Raw genomic sequence first — 24,067 nt, 5'->3', positions numbered from 1 at the left:
TTAATTCTTCAACAATGTCGTCCCTTTTCTTAAATTCAATAACCGAGCTATATTGAACATCAGTATCCTTATGAATTGAACGTTTTATCCTCGGTGATGAAGATTCAACTAATACTTTACTTTTAACTTCAATGTGTTCCGGTAGTTTACTCAAGTTTGGTGACAATCGTGATTGAAGTGATACAGTTTTGTATTCACGATTGGTATTTTCCGTATATATTTCTTTAATCACGCCGTCTTTTGCTTGTTCAGAAACTCTATTTAGTTTACTGGCTGACACTTTAAGTTCATCTGCTAAGGAGTACAATTCGTTCTCTATATGCAGTAATTTACTTTGCGAGACTTTAGAAGTTTTCGGCCCTAATTCAGGCGACGCTTTTAGTCTATCTGATATAGTAGTAAGGTGTTGTTCAATGTTATCAGCATAGTAATTTTCTGTAGATTTTTGTTGCAAAATCTGTTCATCTACCTTTTTAGCTGCAGAATAATTTTCACTTACACGTTGCTTTAATGGTACAGCCTTGGGTTTAGTTACTTGTGCTGCGAAAAAGGAATATAAGCGTAGTTTCTCCCTGTGCTGTTTTCGCACACTAGAGAGGGGAAGTGGCTCTTTCTTATTGCCTTCGCTAGTGAGACAATTCCAACACGACACTTCCTCGTCCTTGCTTGCAACTGCTGTATTTCTCGTTTCACTAAACTCAGATTTGTCTACCGTCATTGTTGATAAATAATCTTATTTATTTTTCACGTATGTTTTCCGACGCCCAACTGCCGATTAACTAATTCATTTCCATACGCTCAAGCTCTTAAATAGACTTTTGAAGTCTTCTCGACAAACGCGTTACGACCTTAATTATATTATTAATGTCAATCGTTACGCAATATCGTCTGCTACTACCTACCTAAAAAACAACAGTTTTATACTCACGACCTAAATAATTATAACTACATTCCGACAGATTAAAAGTAAATGTTCCAGATCGATTATGAAAATTCTAGATCGATATTAGTAAAATTAGAACGTCTAATTGTTGCTAAATTACTTCTAATCTAAATTGTCAATTGGTGTAATGCATTGAAATAAGTAGGATATTAAACATTAGTATACAATGGATTAATCTGGACTAATGTTGGAAATAATTGTGTCTCAAGATAAAATTACACATGGTCTCGCTGAGCTAACTCACTCGACGAATTGCTCGTGTCAAAAGATCAAACGAATTATTTTCCAAGTGGGTGTCAGGTACAGTCATTTACATTAGGTGCGTGATGAGCGTGTCACGTCTTTCTGTCAAAATACTGGTTTGGTTGGGTCAGGGTTAATTCGGTGGTAACTGTTTATAAATATGAATATTTTTGTAGGGCTAGTTATACATAACTGCCTAGTTAATAATTATAATAATTAACTAAGCTAGTTATTATAGTAACAGCACCAGTCATGGGACATTTAAGAGGAAATTTGGAGTATTTATGATATTTCCCGTATACATGTAAATGGTCTACCGCTTAGCGTGTTAAAAGATGAAAGTCCTATCCGTCTTTCATGTTTTAGGCGTGTTGTATGAAAGATACAGCAATTAGTTTCCACATATTTAACAAATTAAAACTATGCTTTTTTTCTCCAGTCATGGACACCAAAGCAAAGTTACGGCAAAAAAATCAATTTTTGGTATAAGCTTTTATCGCTGAATGTATTTTTCTTTCCACAGCCAATTATTATTGTATTAGATCCATCGAGACAACTCTAATATACCCAAACACAATTAGTTAGGGTTTATTGCGATAAAGTTCCCATGGCCACCTCCTGTCTCCATCATCAGATTAGGTCCATGTTATCATTATATTGCATTATCATCCGATTTGCATACTTAATTACGTACTTACACAAAATTTCAACTGAATCGGAAATCGAAAAGTGGCTCAAATTCAGCTACCAAGATTGGACGCACACTAACTAACAGGGCAAGTTAAATAAAAGTTTGGAAAAACGATATTAATTTATCCGAAGTCCGAGAATACCTCCTGATTGACATATTTCGTAACTACATTTTACTTCTGTATTATTTAAACATGAAATTATGGCATGGCAAGCATCATTCTGTCAATTGTCCCATCATAGGAGGTACGCAGTTTTACAGCTCCTATAATGGGATTGGGCCAAATACCACTATTTTTTTACATCTGTGGAGTCACAACATAGTGTGTTGTATACCTTATTTCATGGTAAATTCAATTAACAAAACGCATTCTAGTTTTCATCAAGTATTAATTAATTGAAATTTAATAAATTAACTCACCTCTCTTAGCGAAGTTGTTAAGAATTCGTAGTGGTATTTTTTTTCAGTGACACGACAACTTTTGGGTTGACGCCAATTTCTTAAAAAGCAACCAAATTTAATGAAACTTCAAACTGAAACAGCTCTAGGACTCTTATTTATGATAATATACAGCCAGTGTTTATAAACTACTTTTAGATACTTATTTTAGAGGAATTATGTTTTTGTCCCATTACTGGTTCCACGTCCATTATAGGGTATACTACTATATGGTGCAATAATAGGTTACAGGTGTGAATCATGGCTAAGTTAAAGGAATTCAATAAGAATAAATTGCAAAGGAATTTATTTGTATTATCCACCTCTGCACCTTAATTATATTCGTTATAGTTTCACTTTGAGCTTTAAGGGTCAGTTGTAAGTTGTAAGGCCAATTCCTAATAAACCTGCGTCTTAAAAATTTCATTATTAAGTTTAAAAAGTGCGCACTTCATATGAAAGCAAGGATTTTGTCCTGAATAACGTTTATTGTTATTTAGGACTATTAATACTTCCGACGATAAGCGTAATCGTTACAAAAATCATTAGTATGGAACTAAAACATATTGCGTAACATTTAGAAACGATTATAAGATGCACCTAATAAACTAATGATATTACGCACTTGGTTTAATGATGAATTAATGACGTTGATTGTACAAGTACTTAATGCAAGGTAATTATTTAAAAATAATTGATAAAAATAGAAAGAAACCTACGTGAGTAAAAGAGATAAGTAATGCAGATATTACGTTAACTAATTGTAGGTATTATTTTTGATTTGCTAAGGATATATGTATGTAGTATTATATATAGGGTAACTAGATGGTCAACATCAATATTAGGTACCTACCTAAACCCACAAAATATTATAGAGTTATTTGACCGCATGCATACGTGACCTAGAGCATGCCAGATATTTGTTTAATGCCAGATATAACGATATTTGTTTGCTTTTTGAATTAGATCCCTAGTATAGAGGACTTGAAAGAACAGCCAAGAGTGAGTTAACTTTAGTTACACACTTAACCTAACAGACAAAATGCAAAAGAACCATTTCAGCCTCATTACGTTCATTATCACTTTCCATTCAGCTTGCGCAAGCCCCAGAAATCGACCACAGCTCCTACGAGTAGCCGTCTTAGCAAATGCAACCACATGGGAAACGGTGCCCACATACGTAATCATTTATCATTACACCCAGTTCATCATTAGTGGAATCATCTGTTACGGTATCCGTTGGGCGGAGAAAGCATCCGGGATATGTGCAATGACGGGTATTGAGCATGCAAAATCAAGTTAGTAGAAGTCTAGCTCGATTGACAGAAATCGTACGGCGATCCGTACGATTTTGAACGTTGAACGTGAACTAGCGGCGTTATAACATATTGATGTTACTTATAGTGTATTGACACTATTACAATATTGTGAGTAATGACAAGCCCTTAGCATTGGACCTTATTGTTTAGGACTTTAGGAGTTATATTTGTATGATTCTAACTCGTTTTATCTTCTAATTTAAGATTAACGTGTAGAATGTGTTGATGTGATGTTAAGTCAGGTGGAAGAGGTCAATTCTTTAGCAATGTAAGCAAATCGTTAAACAATCAATAGCATCCATGACGACCGTGACCTGATGTTGCAATAAACACTAATTAGAAAATGAATGGTAGCCATTACGAATGCGAGGTGCGAAGACAATGGGCACCTGCGGCAAAATGTACCTACGTCAATGCCCCGTCAGATTTGGAAAGAATTTTGCATAAGTATGCTTTTTTGAAGGATCGACGACAGAGGTTAATCAAAATCGTTCTTAGACTTCATATTACACGTTACACGTTAAGAGCCAACAGGAGTGGTCATTTCTCCATACAAACATACTCCTCGTTTTCCTCCGTGGTTTTTGAAGCTAGGAGCAATGATTTTTTCAACACAGATTAATATTGTCAATATCTGTGTCTGACCGTTTTGCTTTTTTTGATATTTTTGTTTTTTAAGGCGCTAGAGCCCTTCAAAAATGGCCAAAATGGCCTAATTGACTATGCCGCAATGAGAGGCGTGGCATTCAAAACTGATATCAATTAGCCAAAAAAGCAAAACGGTCCGACACAGATAATTTCATATTCATTTAGATTTCCAAATTTGGTTACGATTGGTTAAGTTTTGGAGGAGGAAACAGAGGAGTACGAAACCTCGATTTTTGAGATTTTTACGCAGGATTTTTCGCCTTGTCCTTATCGCACTACTTTTAGGTGCCGCTTCCGTTAGCGAGACGGGTATATTTACCTAAAATATTTAAAACTCAGCTCCTGTTTCGTCTTAATTCCTTCAGTAAGTTGTCTTAGTCCGGTAAGGCGAAATTGAATTACTTATGATTCAATTTCGTCTTTTCTTAATTTGAGTTGATTATTATGTAAGTAGTTGATTTCATCTTTGAACCATAGGTGACCTATTCAAATCCGGAATATATTTTCAGTTATAGAACATTTTACTACTTCCTTATACATATCCTTTTCTGTTTTTTGTTTTTATTAGGTAAGTAACTTACCTATTATTCACCTACTAAATTATCCTCTAGACTAGATTTTAAAGTAAAGTAAAACTTCATCTTTACTAATATGGCAGGTACATGTACTTCCTTACTGCTTTTAATTGATCACATTACCCTAGTGGGCCACTTATATCCAATGTCTTTAGCCGGAACTGCAATGTCCATAAGTCATGCATCTGATACGATTATCTGTAACTCTCCTCAGGGTTGTCACATGCACTAACTTTCTTGTTGTGAAATCTATCTACGTATAAAAATAATTAACTAACAAAGCTATGCAATAGGTATACGGATACGGCTGTAACGTAACAGTCATACACACCTTGACACTCTATATTGTATTTTACTTTAGGGATTTAAATTGTTATTTATTTTGACGTGTCCATTATCCATATCTGTTTTTAAAATTACTAAAAAAAAGTTACTAAAAGTGTTTGTCTTAGTTAGTTGTAACATTTCAATATAAATGTACCTACATGACAGCCCTGGGCCACAATAGCGCACGCGTCGCGTGACGGACGATCACAACGTTCACATCAGGCGCTCGCGCAGAAGGTGAGCCGGTCTTAATATTCCGGATGGCGCTGATGTATTGAGATTAGATTGGTATCGCATTTGTTAAAGTGTCATGTTTTCAGCAACTTTAAGCAACTTATGTTAAGAGTGCGACGCGCTTAATATTTGAATTATATTGGAAATATTGGGATCATATTTTTAGGTCGAGGGATACCAAAATCAAGCCATCTGATCCCATATAGCTGACCATTGCGTGTGAATGTGCAACTTGCTCTTAAACATATCAAGCTAAGTGACAGTGGGAGATAGAGCATAGCAAGCAAGTATATCATGTCAGCTGGTATTCTACAATTAAAGGATGACTCACGCTAGACCGGGACGTGCCCGGGCCGAGGCGTCCGACATGTCATTTACTCTGACGGTTGATCGGTGATCACGTGGTGCTTTCCGTGGAAAACGAAGTGCCGGAAGCTCCGGCCCGGCCCCGGCCCGGTCTAGCGTAAGTCCTTTACGCTGTTCAAGTTCGGAGTCGCACCGTTTTTAAATTAGACTATATCCGCTATATGTTTGTATGCCGATTTCGCACTGGTGTTAGTAATTCAATCCCGGATAGTAAAAGCCATTATTTATGAGGCGGCAACACGTATAAAATACCTATTTAATGTCGTAGAAAGTACACCGTGTTTACGTCTACATGGTAGATGCCGTTTTCCCATGGTGACGGTAGAAAGTGGTCGCACGGCTAACCTTTACTGGCCTTGTATTACCATTGATTGCACAGACGAGGACTGGTCGGCTTTTCCATGAGCCAGTGTAACTGTGTCTTGAAGATACTTAAATTATGTAACAGCCTGAGAGCGCACTATACTGGTCCATGGGTCCATCTCAGATTTTGAATCTGCAAGTTATTGGAATAACACATGCTTCTTAATCAATGCCGGTTATGAAGACTTGTATAAACCTATAATGGATGCGCAATTATGCGTAATTGTGAATTCTTTTATTGACTTGTTCTTTTGTTTTTAATATTGAAAGGTGGGCTTTAAATTAAGAGTTTTAAAGGGCATATGTTATTTAAGTGCCTACATAATCTTATTATGCAACGATCGATCCTCGTAATTGCTCGTCGGAACATTTTCCGATATACCAATTTCTAGTAGGTATTTTGCATGAGGGATTAAATAAATTGCGTCATAAAAACGAAAAGCGTATGGGGGCAAAATGTATAGTATTTGCAAGCGAACGGTTGTACCTTGAGACCCTGACATTGCTCCCATTCTTTTAATTCTTGCGATTTTAACCAATCTTGAGTTTCCACTTCGTTCCCACTTCTTATTAACCTGCTTTTGTTTTTAGCTTCTTATTTTCAAAAACACATCTAACCGGGTTAAACTCAGATGATGGTAACGATGATGACAATATTAACCGCGTAGCAAGTCATGCTCGTGTGGACTTAATAATGAACATAACTGTCCTCTACGTATGGGATTGCATGACCCTACTTACACGCGAAATGCTTTCCTTTCGCGGCTTGCCTTTAGTTTGCAAGCCGTCTGTGCCCATTTAAATGTCACTCGGCGCGATTCGGGAAATGAATTAGAGATGCACTAGATACGATATAGTAAAGATATGTGACGTTCCACGGCGAAAGGTACCATTACCCCGACTGAATATTGGAGCGGCGTTAATAATAAGCGTAAGCGCCAGCTGCCATAAGGTACCTTTTTCCGTGGAACGTCACATATCTTTACTATTTCATATCTAGTGAATGTCTAACGGCGCGATATCTTAAAGTTCGATACGCGCCGACTTTGTAAATAAATATTAAACAAAGTACGAGTAATAACACTCACAAACAAATTGGTCACTTAATTTTTGTGAATTTTTAAGGTTTGTCAATGCAGTTTTTGATGAACATGATAAATACAAAAAGCAATCTAACAAGGTTCATAATCTTTCCTTATGTTTTCACGCAGAAGCAGTGTTTATAAACTACCTGTTTGATTAATAATTCATAATCTAACAAGCGGTTGATAATCCTTTGACCGACAGTATTTTTATTAATGTAGGTAATGGATAAGCTTGTAAACAATCCATTGACTGGCCTTACGGGCAATAAGAAGATGGCCAGTACAGCGGTGTGACACCGCTACAACGCGATTGGTTGATGAGTTCGCATCACGCGCGCGATTGGTCGCAACTAGTTGCGTTAGACTACACGATTGGCTGGAATTCGTGAGTGACACCGCTGAACTAGTACCATTTTTAGTGCCCGTAAGGCCCGTCCCGACACTCCCGACATATACGTCAATGAAACAATCTTATACTCGTGCAATTCGTACATACGTGCTACCTATACGAGTACAATATACACGCACAACGCAACCATACGAGTTTAACGACGCATTCTACGCAAAGCTTATTAACGCATACATATTGCACCATACCTTATCTTTGCTTGTATTATAGCTACCGTACGATAACAGCGTTGCCTAACAGATGAGCTGAGATAATAAACGTTGGTTCTTTAATACACGTTGATATTGGACAACTTGTAGACATTCTGGTGCCGAACACAGTAAGCGTAGAAAGTATATAACATGTATATTTATTTAAGATTTCTCAAGTATCGAGATCATGAGCTAAATAAGAAACACTTTGTTTTTATGGTTCAAAAACGTTCGGGGAAAATTGGCGTTATTTCTGTGGACAAGTGAAAACATTTTTCTTAGACATTCATCATACCAATTTAAAAAAAGTATTAGAAGGTTAGAATTCCGATAATGATAATGTAGGTACGAACACTAGGCTTTTAATTCCGTTTATTTTATGATGTCCACAGGAAAGCTACACAGCCTACTAAAAACCTATTGTAATTGTTGTTGTATTGTATTGTGTTGTTGTACATTGTATTGTATACTAAAAATCTATTGTAATTTTTTTAATCATACCTACTATTTTTGACTCTTTTATTTGAAGCGAATTAAGTTTCCAACCAAACAGGCGCGCTCCTTAGAATTTATTTAACGGGTAAAAGTACTTGTCAGCAAAAAAATAACAAGTAAGGGCGCAGTAACTAAACATGTCAATAACAAGTGCTAATAGCTAAGAGAATTTATCACTCTGTAAATGGTTACGGTTAGGATCTGATATCAGGTCTTTTTTTTATGATATAGGAGGCAAACGAGCAGACGGATCACCTGATGGTAAGCGATTACCGCCACCCATGGACACCCGCAACACCAGAAGGGTTGCAAGTGTGTTGCCGGCCTTTAAGATGGGAGTACGCTCTTTTCTTGGAGGCTTGAAGGTCGTATCGGTCCGGAAATACCGCAGGCGACAGTTCATTCCACAAGACAAGTCTTTTATGACATAGGTACCTAAGACACAAGAATAGACCTAACTAAGCTCGGATGCATGCTATTTTAAGACTCCCGTGGCTGCAAATTGTACTGTGCGCACGCAGTTAAAGCACGCGCTTTAACTATTGCGCAAGAGGACATTAATCAACGTCAACATTAAAGGGAAGTTTCCACTAATCGCGATGGAATTGACGCGATTGTAACGGTCACTGTAACTGTACTGCATTGTCTATGGCACCATCCGTGGTTGCGTCAGCTGTGGTCTACGGAAACCGCTCTAGCTTATTGTGTCGCGGTGTAATTATGGTAGTAATTAAGTTCTTTCGCTGCCAAAAGATTGCATACTCTTGTGAAAAGATGGAGATAATGATAATTATCTAAAATAATAAACATGAGCATGCAATATTGAGTGACCGGCATGCGATATCCTGGAAAGCAATCTGTTCGCCTCTAATACTTAGTGGCAAACTAATAGTCGCATCTTCATCAATAGCCTACATCGTGTGCTGAACCTTTACCTTATTATTTTATAAATAGAACTTGCACCCAATCTCATTCAACTATAACTCTCAATACCGGCGTCCCCGACTTCTATTTAATTTAAAATTAGAAAATGTGTTTGAGTAATTCATATTTATTTTGTTTCGGTATGCACACCCGAGAAGAACATATACTTCCAAATGTAACGGTATGCAATTTAAATAAACGACAAGACTAACCTAACTGTTTGTAAACAAGGCATTCTCTACACGGTGCACGATCACTCCCGTGTAATTTGTGAAGTATTTTCTTTTGAAAAACATTTCCTATCCACACTGGCTGATCATGAGGGCTGGGTAATGATGTGAAGCTGGAAGGTGTAATAGCAGGGAAGTGAGTTCTAATATTGTGCCTTCGGAATACTAATAAGTGATGGCGCCGAGCTGATTGATACCCATATGTCAAACTAGCAATTTTTTGTTGACTTCCACCAAGCCTTCTCCAAGATGCCGACATATGTTTGGAAAACAGCATATATGCGTAAAGGTCTACTTTTTACACTTTCTCGCGGTCAAATTGCTCTTATCGCGAAATAGATCTAATTCACGTGATTGAAGAGTGGAAAGTAGACCCTTTAGGATGCAATATGGAAAAAGAGTAGACTAAAAGGAGGTACATATTGTATTTTCTTTGAAAGGTGAGCAAGTATTTATAACATTTCAACACAATACTTATGCGCGTAACATCTATTCGACATTTAATCACTTGATGATAAAAAAAGGTCTATGTAGCATTATGACTACGTTTGATTCTTAATGTTATGGGAACTAACGAGAGTTTACATTGCTTTGAACTCCATTACAGTTAAACCTTTTAGTTTTATTCCCGATTGACAGGCACCAGCGCTGGTTGACATTTCAATCTCGAATGCTTATTATAATGCCATTATACGGTGATTGTAGCCTTCGACGGAGTGTCACGCTAAGAAATGCTTACGAAACGTTTATAGAATTTTAACATCATGTAAGTTGTGTCTATGCTTCGAGACCTGCATTGTATACGCGTCACTCAGCCGTATTTATGCACTAGTGACTATACATTAGTGTCCGACCGAAACATGTTTTCTTGCCGAAACCGAAACCGAAACCGAATGTTCGGCTTTGGCTCTAGTTTCGGCCGAAACCGAAACCGAAACCGAAACTTTTGTAGACTTGTTAAAATCGTTGAAGAAATGTCATAAAACCCCTTTTATACACATATTATGGGGCTGTCAACACCCAATATCCTTGAAATTGATGTTACTTAAGCAGTTTTTTAAGAAAATTACTAGAGTTAAACCAAGATAATTCTGCAACGATTTTGATAACACACGCTGTGCAAGTGTTATTTTAAACGTCAAAACTTCTATGAAATTATGACGTATAAATAACATTTGCACTAGTTGCACTGCGTATGCTATCAAAATCATTGCAGAATTTTCTTGGTCTAACTCTATTCATTCACCAGTCAAGTTATTAACATACAGTAGATACAGGGTCAACCAAAAAACCAACCAAAAACGCAAGCGCGAAATTTTTTGTTGACAATATCGCAAGGCCGGGTACCAATCTTCACCTGGGCCTAAAAGTCTGAAGTGCCCCAGTGAGGCGAACTTTCATGCGAAGTCAAAGCCGTGCTTCAGGCTTCAGGACTACTCGTAGTAGTTGAGCACAGACTCCAACCAATGTCCATTGTATTAAAAAGCGAGACCGCAGGCCGAGCATGGCGCAGCGAGGCCAAAGGCTAAGCTGAAGTAGAGGACATGTGGAACATAAACCACATAGTAAATTGAGGTAAAATCACTCATTCACTCCGAAACAATTAGACAGTGTGCGTGTTATAGGTATTGACAATCTCTTAAGACTGCGTCGAGCGTCCAGTGGCGCCCTCATTAGTGGAATTGTGTTTTATAATAAAGCAATTAATTTTTGTACCTATACATGAATCAGTATAATATGTCATAGGTATTAATATTGTTGTCCTACTTATTCCCCAACTTTTGGTCTTATTCCGAAGTACCATTTCGTAAGTTTCGGTCCGGCCGAAAGGTTCGGCCGTTTTTTGGCCGAAACCGAAACTACAGCCGAAACATGATTTTTTGGCCGAAACTGGCCGAAACCGAAACCGAAACCGAACCTTCGGTCGGACACTACTATACATATACATATAAACAACTTAACTCTGCACAAATGAAAGCCGGATTTGTTGTCTACGTCGATGTGTTCCAAAAACGTGTCACTCAGTTCGGTTACCTACGAGACAGGCGGCGCCTAGTGTAAATTTCCTGACTTAAAACAAGTTGAATATACCTTGGCTAAAAATATTTAATACAACTGTAATTAAACCTTTAGTTAAGAAATTTATCACCCATGTAATTCATTTTGTGTAGGTAGGGACAATAAAATGTTTGAAGTACTCGTCATTGTTGTTTTTACTTATTAAGAAGTAGGTACTCGTATGCAGGCTGAGCCAAAAAACAAACTTACTCATGCGCAGGATAAAATGCAAAGAACAGCAAAAAATTATTCCGAACAAATAAATAGGTATATAAACAAACATCATGTTAATTACATACTTAGATATTAATAAAGATACATAAGTCTGCATAGAACTCAAATTTGAGAGATATATACCAATAATCAATTATTATTTAACAATCCGGAACATCAAATAATAATGAAGAAAACTTCAACGGAAGTCATAATCATAAACAAGTCCAATTAAAAATATTATCGTTTACAAATTGATTGATTCTTTACAAAACATGGAATAGTGAGTAAAAGCCGAAGTGAAAGCATTTACACGTCAATAAACTGATCTCCATAACGTCCATAACACTCGGAAAAAATATTGCGAGCGCGAACACTTCCTCGAATGGTTTCTCTATGCGAGTAAACCAGTAGTTCCACTAGCTACGCCTATGTTTTTACCGTGTTGTTGCCTTTCTAGTTATAAGGGTAGAAATCGCTCTTGCAATGCAATGACCGGCCACGCCGAGGCTGAACGCGGCGTATATCAGCATGGGTTTGTTACAATACAACAAGTACCTGTTAATTCGTCTTTCAAATTACTAATACCACATGTATTACGAAAACCATTGAGTGATACACCGTACATACTGTTTGAACATAAGATACACTTTAAGATAACTAAAGCCTACCGCAGTAAGATATAATAAACATAATACCTATTTATACCTATTCTTATTTGTGATAAAAACGTGACAAACAGTATAACTAAGCTATTTTGGTAATATGGGTTCGGTTTGCCGTAGGTTAATTACATAGCTAATTACAACTGTAACTTCATTCTTTATAATTGCTAAAGCAGCTTCTTGAAAAAGGTCATCAATCGGAAAGTAATTTGGCCACTTTGAATCGCACAGCATTGAACTGGAAAAGAGACTTTCATTAGATGTCGACGTCCAAGACCTTCTTAAAAGGATCACCACAAAGACTGTATTTATAGTTTATACAACGATTAACTTACGGCATTGTCCAGCTTGCTGGCCTTTTCGCACTGTCTTTTGGGAATCTATGTGTGAAATCTAAATCAGAAAGTCTACACTTCCACAGTGTAATTTTTATTCATAATTCGTTACATAATACCAATGCTTGCAAGTTGTGAATTGTGAAATTGTATTATCTAATGGCCAAGATTTTTCAATTACAAAATCGATTATATATGGTCCTTCGATAGAATCAAAATATCTGAAACAACTTCGAAGCCAATCGCGATATCTGATTGTAAAGTTGCGTTTGGTTTTTTTCTATCTTTACATTGCGCGTTTGATTAATATTCGATATTGAGAGTTTTATCACATTATGTAAATTATGTACTCGTATATTCTGACAGAACGTTTCTAAGTTTTTTTTTTCACATTTATGTTACTACGTGGCCAAACGTGAAAAGAAGGATCACCCGAAGTTGCGGCTGCATGGCATATAAATATTTAAATACGAATCTCAGTGTCTTTTTGCATCGATCATCTTAGCATTTGTCCTGGTTGTGGACCGTTTTCCAACGATTCCTCTTCCACTTCTCACGGTCGTCACTATTCATTTATCAGAAGACTTAGAATTGGCCACGATTGGTTGTTTATACTTATGCTTAGGGAATCTGTCACGTATCAGAAAGGATGGCTATTTTGTAGACTAACGCGCCACTTATGCTAATAGCCATCTGATTTGCCACTTATTAAAAATAAAGGATGCCTTAATGTACGTTATTTAAGTTATTCAAAATACGTCCCGTTTTGCAAACACGCAAACCAATTGTACAAACACTAGCCAAGGAAACTCCGAGTGTTGATAATCGTGAGTACACTTGGGTACAAACGAATGAATTCATTTTTCACTCTATTTCAATGCCGTATAAACACGGTTGTGGACCTTTACACCCGATTGTACGTTTGGTAGTTTATAAATAACGCGCACACGTCTATTTATTGCTTGAGACCTTACATTGTGCTGTAAAGTCAAGGCAAGATGCAAGCGGATGCGACTAGCTAGAGCAGTGCAATGACGATACATTTCACAGGTTATTCCAATAAATCGGAGCGTGTTAATTTTGTTTACCAAAAACGTTGTAACTATAATCAAGTCACCTATAAAGCTCTAGATTAGAGCATCTTACTAAGCATCCTTATCCTAACTACAATAGTCACTAGGTTCTCAGAGCTAAGTTGTCAAAATATTGAAGTAGTTCGCAAATCTTTTGAGATAATTACATAAGTCCTTAAGTGAAGAGTGCTCCTACAGTTTTTGCATTAAGGTACCTACTATTATTAGTTTATGTTAATAAGCCCGTCGTTTGTTTTATAAAGTCAAGGCATGGCGAGGTCCCAAGGCTAGTAATAGATCAACGACGTGTATTATTAGCATTACATCACGATTGTATATGTTTAATGGATTATGAAGGTCCTAGGCGTTTACTAGAAGCCACATTTCGCACTAAGGTTGAAGGAAGTAAGATTAGAAAATTGTATAAAAGCACAAACAGTCATAAATATATCACCTAGAAGTATTAAGAGCTTATAAGTAAGTATGAAAAACATTCGCAAGATGGGAAGAAGTCTCATACATTCAGAAGGAAGAGTATGAAAGCGGCAACGAGTATAAAACTACTATCTTTAGTTTTTTATTACTTTTACATGCATTCAATCACACACAACAATTTTGTCCTACCAATAGGAAATTTATTTATTTTATGAGATTTATTCTTGTTTAAATTCTTGATTTATGTGATTTGGTAGTTATTGGCTTTTTATGGGCTTGGGTGAGTTTTTAGCATGAATGCTGACTAGGATCTAATCCTTTAAACAAGAAATACAGAACCGGTGTTGGCCAAAGTAAACGACCGAACCGCCATAGGCACTCCACAAAAAGTAAGATGATATCACGAGTAAACTGGTTCTCATACCAACAAATTGCTTTACAGAAACATACCGCGTTTTTGACCTTTTACGTGTTAATTTAAACATTGCGTTTTATATTAAGAAAGTAAAAAAAAACCTGTTGTTAATTAGGTCTCTATTTTACGCCTACCTAGAATATATGAGTGCAGGAATTCCAACTTGTGCATGTACATGTCGGGCCGATCCGTTGTGTGCTACTAAAATGGCAATCCAAAAATATGCGAGTCTAAAATAAGCATTGACGTGAGAATATTACCAGTTTTACTGTCTTAAATGCAAATGGTCGTTTGAGGTGAACAAGGCTTTCCTTTCCTGTATTATAATATTGTAATACCAAGTTCCTTTCTGTAGGGATATGCTCTGTGTATATATTTCTACATAGGTACCTTGGAAGTTTGGAAAAATAACTATTTTTCTACGGTTGGTTATACGATGACGGCTAGGTAAAGTAAAGCGTATATGTATTGCGTATGTCAAAAATTTATAGTTAAAACCAAAACAGATTAAATATATATATGAGTAGGTAGGTATATCTAATCTATTTAGTGAAAAAATTGACGCAAATATAATCATAGTTTGTATGGAGAGCCCAACATTCTCTGCAACATAGTTTACTGTCCGAACCCTGGACATTATTATTATTTGCAACAGCAATTAAACCCACACTCAACATTTAACGAAGCCGTCACATAACTTTGATGAACCACCAAGGAAAGACTAGTTTAGCAAATCGGACAATCTGTTTTAACTGCGTAGGATTAACAAATGGCGTATACAAGTATCATAACGAATGGAGTAGATTGGGACAAGGTCCCTGCCCTCATTTCCTTCATAGCTTCGTTTGGATAGCAAGATTGTGCGTAGCTAAATGACATACAAGGTTTTTTAAATGACATATTCGTTCCTCGTTAGGCCTCGCGTACTTAGCACACAAAGTCCATAAAGTTTTAAGTAGTAACTGTTAAAATACAATTTAACTTTTTACTTACAGTTTAAAAAACTAAAAAGTGTTTAAATACAGTTTAGTGTTACTTGTGCGACATGCCCATTATAATAATATAGTTGTTTCATGTAGATATTTTTTTTAAAGAAATCAGTAACTTGAATAGGTAAATGTTTAGAAAGAACCGCAGTCAATCATAAAAGATGACCAAGAAAAAATATATACTTAGGCACATATTAAAATCTCTTCCAAAAATTAATCATAGGTAATATAGTTACGTCAAGTCCATAAATTTGATACTTAGTTTAAGTTATTTCAGCTGATAATCTGACTCTGGATTATAAAAATCCTTTTCATTATACCTATGTCAACGCAGTAAATTTCTTGACATATTTTACTGACATAAGATCTAACGATTCTAACGTATCTCTAACCGGACCTGACATACTCCAAAAAAATGACAACTGGTCCGTTTGTAACCTCCCGTCCGTTTAGCGAGCCGGAAACGTTATCTCACAACGGGTTTGAACTTTTCGAAAGGTGCTACTTATTACGTATACTGACAAGTATCAATACTTGGTGCCCACCTGTTATTTATTCGTTACGAAACTTGCTTATCAATATGGAAATGCCGTTGTTTTAACAGTGCAAGTCGACCGAGGCGTGGGTTGCATGGTTAAACAAGTTTTGTATAGACGTTCTAGAGCCCTACTTTTTTTCACTTAAACATTGTTACTTCTGAGCAATGTTGTTAGTGTTCTTGGGAGTAGGATAATAGTGGCGAAATCACGGTTCTTGGTAGGTATTTCTTAGTAGAGCATGTCTTTGGTGTCCTAAATAACAATTAAAGTGAGCTCTGTTTAACGTTTAACCTGGTTAATTTTTTATGCTTTGGAATATGTACTTGGTAGATACACAATGCGAGGCGTTACAATATACATACATTACATACAAGGATGAATCACGTTACCGTGTCGATACTATACTTTTGAGACCCGTTAAGATGTCATTCGGATATTAACAGCAGGCAGGCAAGGGCTGACACCGACGTCACCGACATCTTCCTTGAAAAAATTAGTGACGGATTGGACGTTCTAATTGCGGCAGGGAAATGATCGTCACTTATTTTATCAGGGAAATTGACGCGGCAGATGTCATTTCCGTAGCAATACAGTAATCAAGAGTAAAAAATTAGTTGCCATACGAATGTTACCCTTAAAATTGTGCAGAAGACACAACGTCAAAAATTAAGCTACGAAATGTTTTAGAGGTGACCTTTCTCGCGTCTTGAGTCATCTATAATGATCCACGGATAAAAAGCGTGCGTAGTTTTCCAATATTGTCTTATATCTAGGACAATATCTGCTGGGACAATACAGCACCCAGCCGTGTGATTGGACTTTCACTCACCGATACTGTATTGTGTACAACAATGCATACGAGCGAATATGGTATTAATGCTATGCCTTGTCAATGCAATAAAAAACGAGTGCGTCAAGGACGTTCAGAACAGTATGTACACAGTGTACACACATAGGTTTGGTTTTAATGGTTTTATGGAAATCAGTAAGATATCATGTCAACATTTCTTAAATGTTTGGTTTAAACACTTGTATTTAGATATGCCTATAACGAATGTGCAATTGTACATCGTATCGAACGTTCACTGTTCTTTATAAAACTGTCAATGTAAAGTCACCTTAATTCGACCTGCCTAAATTATGAAAAACAAAATGTGAGTGAAAATATTCGAGGAAAAAGCAAAATGTAGGTAGTTAATTTTATAAAGCACCTTAATGCTAAACCTAAAATCTTCTTGATTGCATTCAACCAATATAAAGCTATTAAACGATTAACCTTAGTAACATAAAAGTTTCCGACATACAGGTTACTTAACTTTTCGACTTTCGTATCTTAGTACTTTGCCGGTGGCAGGTGGAATAACTTTAAGTACTTACCTACTAGCAATACGGCTAGCTCTGGCTACACTACATATTAGTTTGACATATATTTTAGTATCTTTATACAGATACTAATCTGCAGACTTTAAATGACGTGTTTAATCTGTACCTACTGGTAGTGCATTAATTGTAATCTCTAATTCAGCGATCATTATGGTTTCCAAAAATGTTTAGACGTCGGCAAAATCGCCACCCGTGACTGGCAACTGGCGCGTGGAGCCTTGCGCAAGGTTCGTTGAACCCGGGGAAAGACGGACTCCTGCTATTCTTACTTCAATTGTTCTGAGCGTAAGATAATCGATTGCATTTGTCGATGAAATATTGAACGATGTGCGTGCGCGTCGAAATTGGGCCCTACCGCGCACCACGTTCGACATTTTGCCTCTGTCGCACTTGTAAATTCGTAAGTAAGTGTGACAGGAAGGCAAACGCGTTCGCGTTAGGCTCTCAGCTTCCTTTGACGTCGTCGGTTATATACTTGCAAAGCAAACAAGGCACAGTGACGTCAAAGATGTATTATTTATACTCTATAATTTTAGGTATGCCATAAAGCGAAAATGTATGAGTATCTATGACGGTATAGGTAAGTACTTACGTATCATTTGTAGCGTATGGTATTATAACGTAGTCGGAGAAAGGCAGCTAACATCATTTACAAGATGAACAGCATCTCGGTAATCGTAGGTTTTCTCGGTTTACAAAGTTAGATGCCATAAAATGACCTAGTCAGTTTTATAATTAGAATAATTCTTGATACTTGTAGATATGAGCCCGCAATTTGTAAAGGATATTTTAAGAGTCCTATACTAATGTAATGCTAATGGCCTGTGCACAGCTGCGTGTGCGTGACGTGCACGTGCGCGTGCGGCGTTGTAGTATACAGATCCTTATGAGAGATGGCACACCGCTTGCGTGACGTGTGCGTGTGCGGCTCCAACATTTTAGCGCACGCACACGCGCACGTCACGCACACGCAAGCCGGTGTGGCTCGGCCGTAAAGGGGGCCCAAGATCAATCCTAAGTACTTAATAGATATTATCATATTGGTTCTTATAAGATACTTAACTTTATTTAAGATTTCGTCGACCATATGCAATAGTTTGCAATACTGATGCATAAAGAATGTGCAACTGAAATTGATATTAACCGGAGTATATTGCAGAACATATTACGTAATTTATTTCCATTGGAGTGCTTTTAAAGAAATCCATGGAAATCGTAACGTTTACTTAGTTTCAATAAGCCTGTGCAATGCTAAGTGAGTTGAATGTTTGCGAATCAAAATATATTACTTTACAGCCATTCAAATATAGTTCTTATAGCTTTGACGTTAGGTCTTAATATTTTTTCTTAAAAAAGTATAATCTAATATAAATAATCGCGAACCGGTTTCACGGTAGACCTAAATGAAATTATGCTCAATCGAAAGAGCTTGAAAAAATATCACTTTTGAATCGAGAACATGTATCCGCAAAATTCGTATTGTCGAGTATTTTGCATTTAAAAGTGAAAAAATTTCGACAAAGAATGCAAATGTTCAATTTGTTGATTGTCATTTGACAGCGTTTGTTGCGTTTAGAAACTGCAAACATGCTTACAAGTTAGGTTGGTCGTTTTTTTTTTTAAATAAAAACCAAGACGTATATTACTGTTTATTTGATGACTCCGGTATGTATAATGGTTATTATTTGCATTAAGTTTCGTTTCATATGGATATGTATACCGGTATAATTATTACATATTTTTTTTTAAGCCAGAACGTGCGATAGTCTGTTACGGCTTTTAAGACGATTGCAACACTGCCTAGACGTCAAACCGTCAAATTCGGCTTTGGGGTGTTTTGAATTACTAATTTATTCGAAAATACGTGATAAAAACCTGTTAAATAGTGTATTGTGTGTGTTAACAATAAAAAATAGTCACCGAACATAGTGCAAAGTGCAAACGCCATCGTAACGTAACGAGATTTGAACTTCAAAGCGTTCCATGGAAGTATTGTGTTTAGTATAAACATCGGTCTCTCAGTTGTATTTTAATATTTCAGAATGGTTCCAAATATTCTTACATGTCAATTCACAGCTACCTGGAAATGCAAGTGAAAGCAACCAACCTTGAAGCAGCTGTGATAAACTAATAAGTGAGCGAGATGAAAAATGACGTTGTTCAAAGAAACTTTGAGTTTAAGTGCCAGCTGACTGTAAACAGTGCGAAACAGTGAAAAAGCTACAGTGTATTGTGGACATATTTAATAACTGTGCTTTAGTTTAGACTATGAATCAAATTTGAGGTGTATCGGTGAATTGGAAAGTGAATAAAATCTAATAAGTTATCTCCGGAGTCAATGTAAGTTGAATATAAGATTAAATATAATAAGATATATAGATAGTATATATGTCGCAGTCAAAAGTGTGATCTGGTCAAAAGAACTTTTAACCGACAAAAACAGGCAAAACTGCTTTTGACTGAGCGTGTTGGTCAAAAGTAGTTTTACCTGAAAATCATTGATTAATAGTAATTGTGACTGTTACTATCAGTCAAATGTACTTTCAGAGATAGGTAGGTTAGGGTTATTTTTTTTTGCTACGCTCAATAAATGAAACTGTTCCCAGAGTTTGGTAGGTTAGGGTTATTTTTTTTTTGCTACGCCCTAAAAACGAAACTGCTGCCAGAAATAGTTATGATTTTCAGGTAAAACTACTTTTGACCAACATGCTCAGTCAAAAGCAGTTTTGCCTGTTTTTGTCGGTTAAAAGTTCTTTTGACCAGTTCACACTTTTGACTGCAAAAGGTTGGGCTGGACATATGGCAAGGGAAGGTAAAGATAAGTGGGATAGAGAGGTAGCGGAATGGTATCCTAGAGATGGAGAAAGGAGAGAAGGAAACCAATAATGAGGTGGTCGGATGACATAAAGAAGCATGCGGAGCCGAATTGGATAGGGACGGCAAGGGATAGAGAGCTGGGGGAGGCCTATGCCAAGAAAGCAGACTGAAATAATTATTAAAAAGCAATGACATAAAAATTATTTAATAAAGTTACTAAGGAAAAAATATTGAAAAACTAATTGATATAAATGAAATGTGAATTTATTTAAATGTAATATGTACTGAAATTTAATTTTTTGGGCAATAAAGGCTATTCTATCCTATTCTATTCTAATTTGACAGGTGACAACAAAAAAAACATTAATTCCTGCTAAAATTTCAGAGTCATAGTTAAGCGTAGTGCATAAGTATACTTGGAAAAATCCGACCTATGCCGCCGTGGATGGCCCGGTGGCAGAATGGCACAGGCACCTGCTGCAATAGCAGAGGACGCTGCTTTGATTCCAGCCTGGGGCACTGGAGGCCATAAGGCTGCTGTCCGTCTGTCTGTCACCAGGCTGTATCTCAAGATCTCATGAACCGTGATAACTAGATTAACTAGACAGTTTACATTTTCACAAATGATGTATTTCTATTGCCGCTATAACAACAAATACTAAAAACAAATTAAAGAAATATTTAAGCGGGGCCAATGAAATGAGTAAATTTTTATTAATATGTTTTAATATGACATGTTGGTGGCAAACAAGATACAAGGCTGTTAATGCCGATGGTAAGTGGGAGTTTAGACTAGACCTCTGCTTCTCCAAGGGACTCGCATTGCTGACCGAGTAAATTTTTATTAATATGTTTTAATATGACATGTTGGTGGCAAACAAGCATACAAGGCTGTTAATGCCGATGGTAAGTGGGAGTTTAGACTAGACCTCTGCTTCTCCAAGGGACTCACATTGCTGATCGAGTAAATTTTTATTAAAATGTTTTAATATGACATGTTGGTGGCAAACAAGCATACAAGGCTGTTAATGCCGATGGTAAGTGGGAGTTTAGACTAGACCTCTGCTTCTCCAAGGGACTCACATTGTTGACCGAGTAAATTTTTATTAATATGTTTTAATATGACATATTGGTGGCAAACAAGCATATAAGGCTGTTAATGCCGATGGTAAGTGGGAGTTTAGACTAGACCTCTGCTTCTCCAAGGGACTCACATTGCTGACCGGTTACAAATCTATTACACTCATACTAGGGTACCGTACCTGAAGGGTAACTAAAAACGGGAACCTATTAGCGATTCCGACTCGCACTTGGCCGGTTTTTCTTAGTAGGTATATGACATTTGTTTCAGTTTTACTTCATTGTCCGTCTGTCTGTCTGTCTGTCTGTCACCAGGCTGTATCTCATGAACCGTGATAGGCAGTTGAAATTTTCACAGATGATGTATTTCTGTTGCCGCTATAACAACAAATACTAAAAAGTATGGAACCCTTCGTGCGCGAGTCCAAATCGCACTTGACCGGTTTGATATTTCAGGCTCCGTCACACAGGCGCGTTTCGCGTGCGGCGCGTGAGCGGGGCGCGCCGCTTTTTCATATAAAACGCTCAGGCCCGGCTCTGAAAACGCGCCGGTGTGACGGAACCTTTATTTCAGTTTACTCCACTGTCCGTCTGTCACCAGGCTGTATCTCATGAACCGTGATAGCTAGACAGTTGAAATTTTCACACATGATGTATTTCTGTTGCCGCTATAACAACAAATACTTAAAAGTGTTCCGTCCTTGATGGGCGAGTCCGACTCGCACTTATCCAGTTTTTTTTACGGATAGGCATTAATATTAAAGAATGAAATAGTAGTCATAATTTCCATACTTTCACTTTAGTGCCATGAAGGGTAGGTACAAAAGGGTTCCCTCTTTTGAGATTGGAAAGTGGGCTAGGTTATAAATGCGGCCTTCACAGAACCGATCTGCGACCAGAAAAGTGGGTCAGGTTAGAACTGTGATCCTTATAGAACCAAACTGCAACCAGAAGTGGGTTAGGTTAGGTTAGAACTGCGACCCTTACAGAACCGAACTGCTACCAGAAAAGCAGATGAGATTTTTTTAATTACATATTTGTTTTTAGATATATCGGAATAGTAAATTTTTCGAGTTAATGTTACGGATTTAAAGTTTTCTGAGATGAGATAGGTTTGTAACCGCCTTGATGAAGGTTTGAAGTCTAAAAGTAAATAATTACTTAATTCATAATGAGTATTACCTATTACTATTATTTATTTTAACCGAGCGAAGCCGGGTTTTCATCTAGTACCATTATAACTGTGGGAAAAATTGCAATCTGTTGACATGGTTGACTTATAATGATACGCAAATTGCAGTTTCGACAGATAATTGAATATTTGCTTCAGCAAAAAACAGTTATTGTAGGTAATTGAATAGTTATAGTCATTAACATATTTCTCAATATGGGAATATTGGGATTGTAATTTACAAGTAATGTAATGTAGTATACCCTACACAACAAAAATCGGTCTCCGCGATGAATCATTAAATATCATGTAGGTATTAAATAAATGTTTAACTGAATTTTCTTGAATATTTGCCAATTCTAATACAATCTAATCCTTTTCCTATATCGAAATGCACTTTTCTGAGAATTGATTCGCTAATGTATTGTTTCTCGTTCGTTTACCTACCTGATATCACGTACCTACTACTAAATGTGATGGATACGGTCTACCTACTAACTATATAATATTGATATCCAATACCCACGCAGTTAATACATCCCACACATCCGTGTAGATCAGTGGTTCCTAACCTTTTCAGTCCGGTCACCCCTATGACTAACTAGGGAACCTGATTTTACCCCTCCTCCCAATGGTAATAAAAAAGAAAACGTGTTCGTTTGTTGTATGTATTGTTATATTAGGTTAGCTTATTACCCCCGTAAAATTCTAGTTTTACCCCCACGGGGGTAATTACCCCCAGGTTAGGAACCACTGGTGTAGATACTGTAGATACAACAAATCATGATAACTGCAGTTAATGCAGTAAAATAACAACATAAACTTCACGGTTCATAAAAAAAGAGAAGGCAGCATCTCTTATCGTAGGCAACAGAGTAGAAACCGCTTTCTTAATAGAATTTCAAAAGTCTATCACTTAATGGCTAACCTTCACAGTCCGCAAAAAAATTCGGAATTCCATTGAAGGTTTCTCGCTACTCTTTTCACGATTCGATCGCTGTCCGTGCATGAAGATATCAATTGCAAAAACAACGTCGGACGTAAAGAGGTTTGACCTCCTTAGCCAGTCTGCTTAAACAGACTTGGCGACACAGTATGCGGGTGGTAAGTACTGGTTGTTCTAGATACGAAGGAAACGTACTTGCTTTGTTTTAGCGAAACGGACGGTTAATTTTGTGATTTTGAAATTTTAAAAGGAAATTTGTACAGAGTGTTCAGCAAAGTATATTTGTCGTTACGAAAGGCTTTTAAGAAAAAAAGACTACAGGAAAATGAAAAGAAAAAAGACTACAAAAAGAAAAGGCTACATACTTTCTTGCCTATTACATTTTAAAGATTTTGTATCCTTTAGACCCCGTGCCTCTTTTGTTAAAGACGTAAGAAAAATATTACTAAAAATTAATTGCCAGCGTT

The 24,067-nt window shown here is 36.9% G+C and overlaps 1 protein-coding gene across 2 annotated transcripts in view; it reads right to left on the bottom strand.

Annotated features, from left to right (window-relative positions):
* LOC134664444 (uncharacterized) overlaps window positions 1-24,067 on the bottom strand; it is a 148,026-nt gene that overhangs the window by 13,178 nt on the left and 110,781 nt on the right. The window lies entirely within an intron of this gene.

This window comes from Cydia fagiglandana, chromosome 5, assembly GCF_963556715.1.
Source record: "Cydia fagiglandana chromosome 5, ilCydFagi1.1, whole genome shotgun sequence".
Lineage (NCBI taxonomy): Eukaryota > Metazoa > Arthropoda > Insecta > Lepidoptera > Tortricidae > Cydia > Cydia fagiglandana.
The sequence above is the reverse complement of the archived record's forward strand: the minus strand, read 5'-3'. Positions and strand labels throughout refer to the sequence as shown.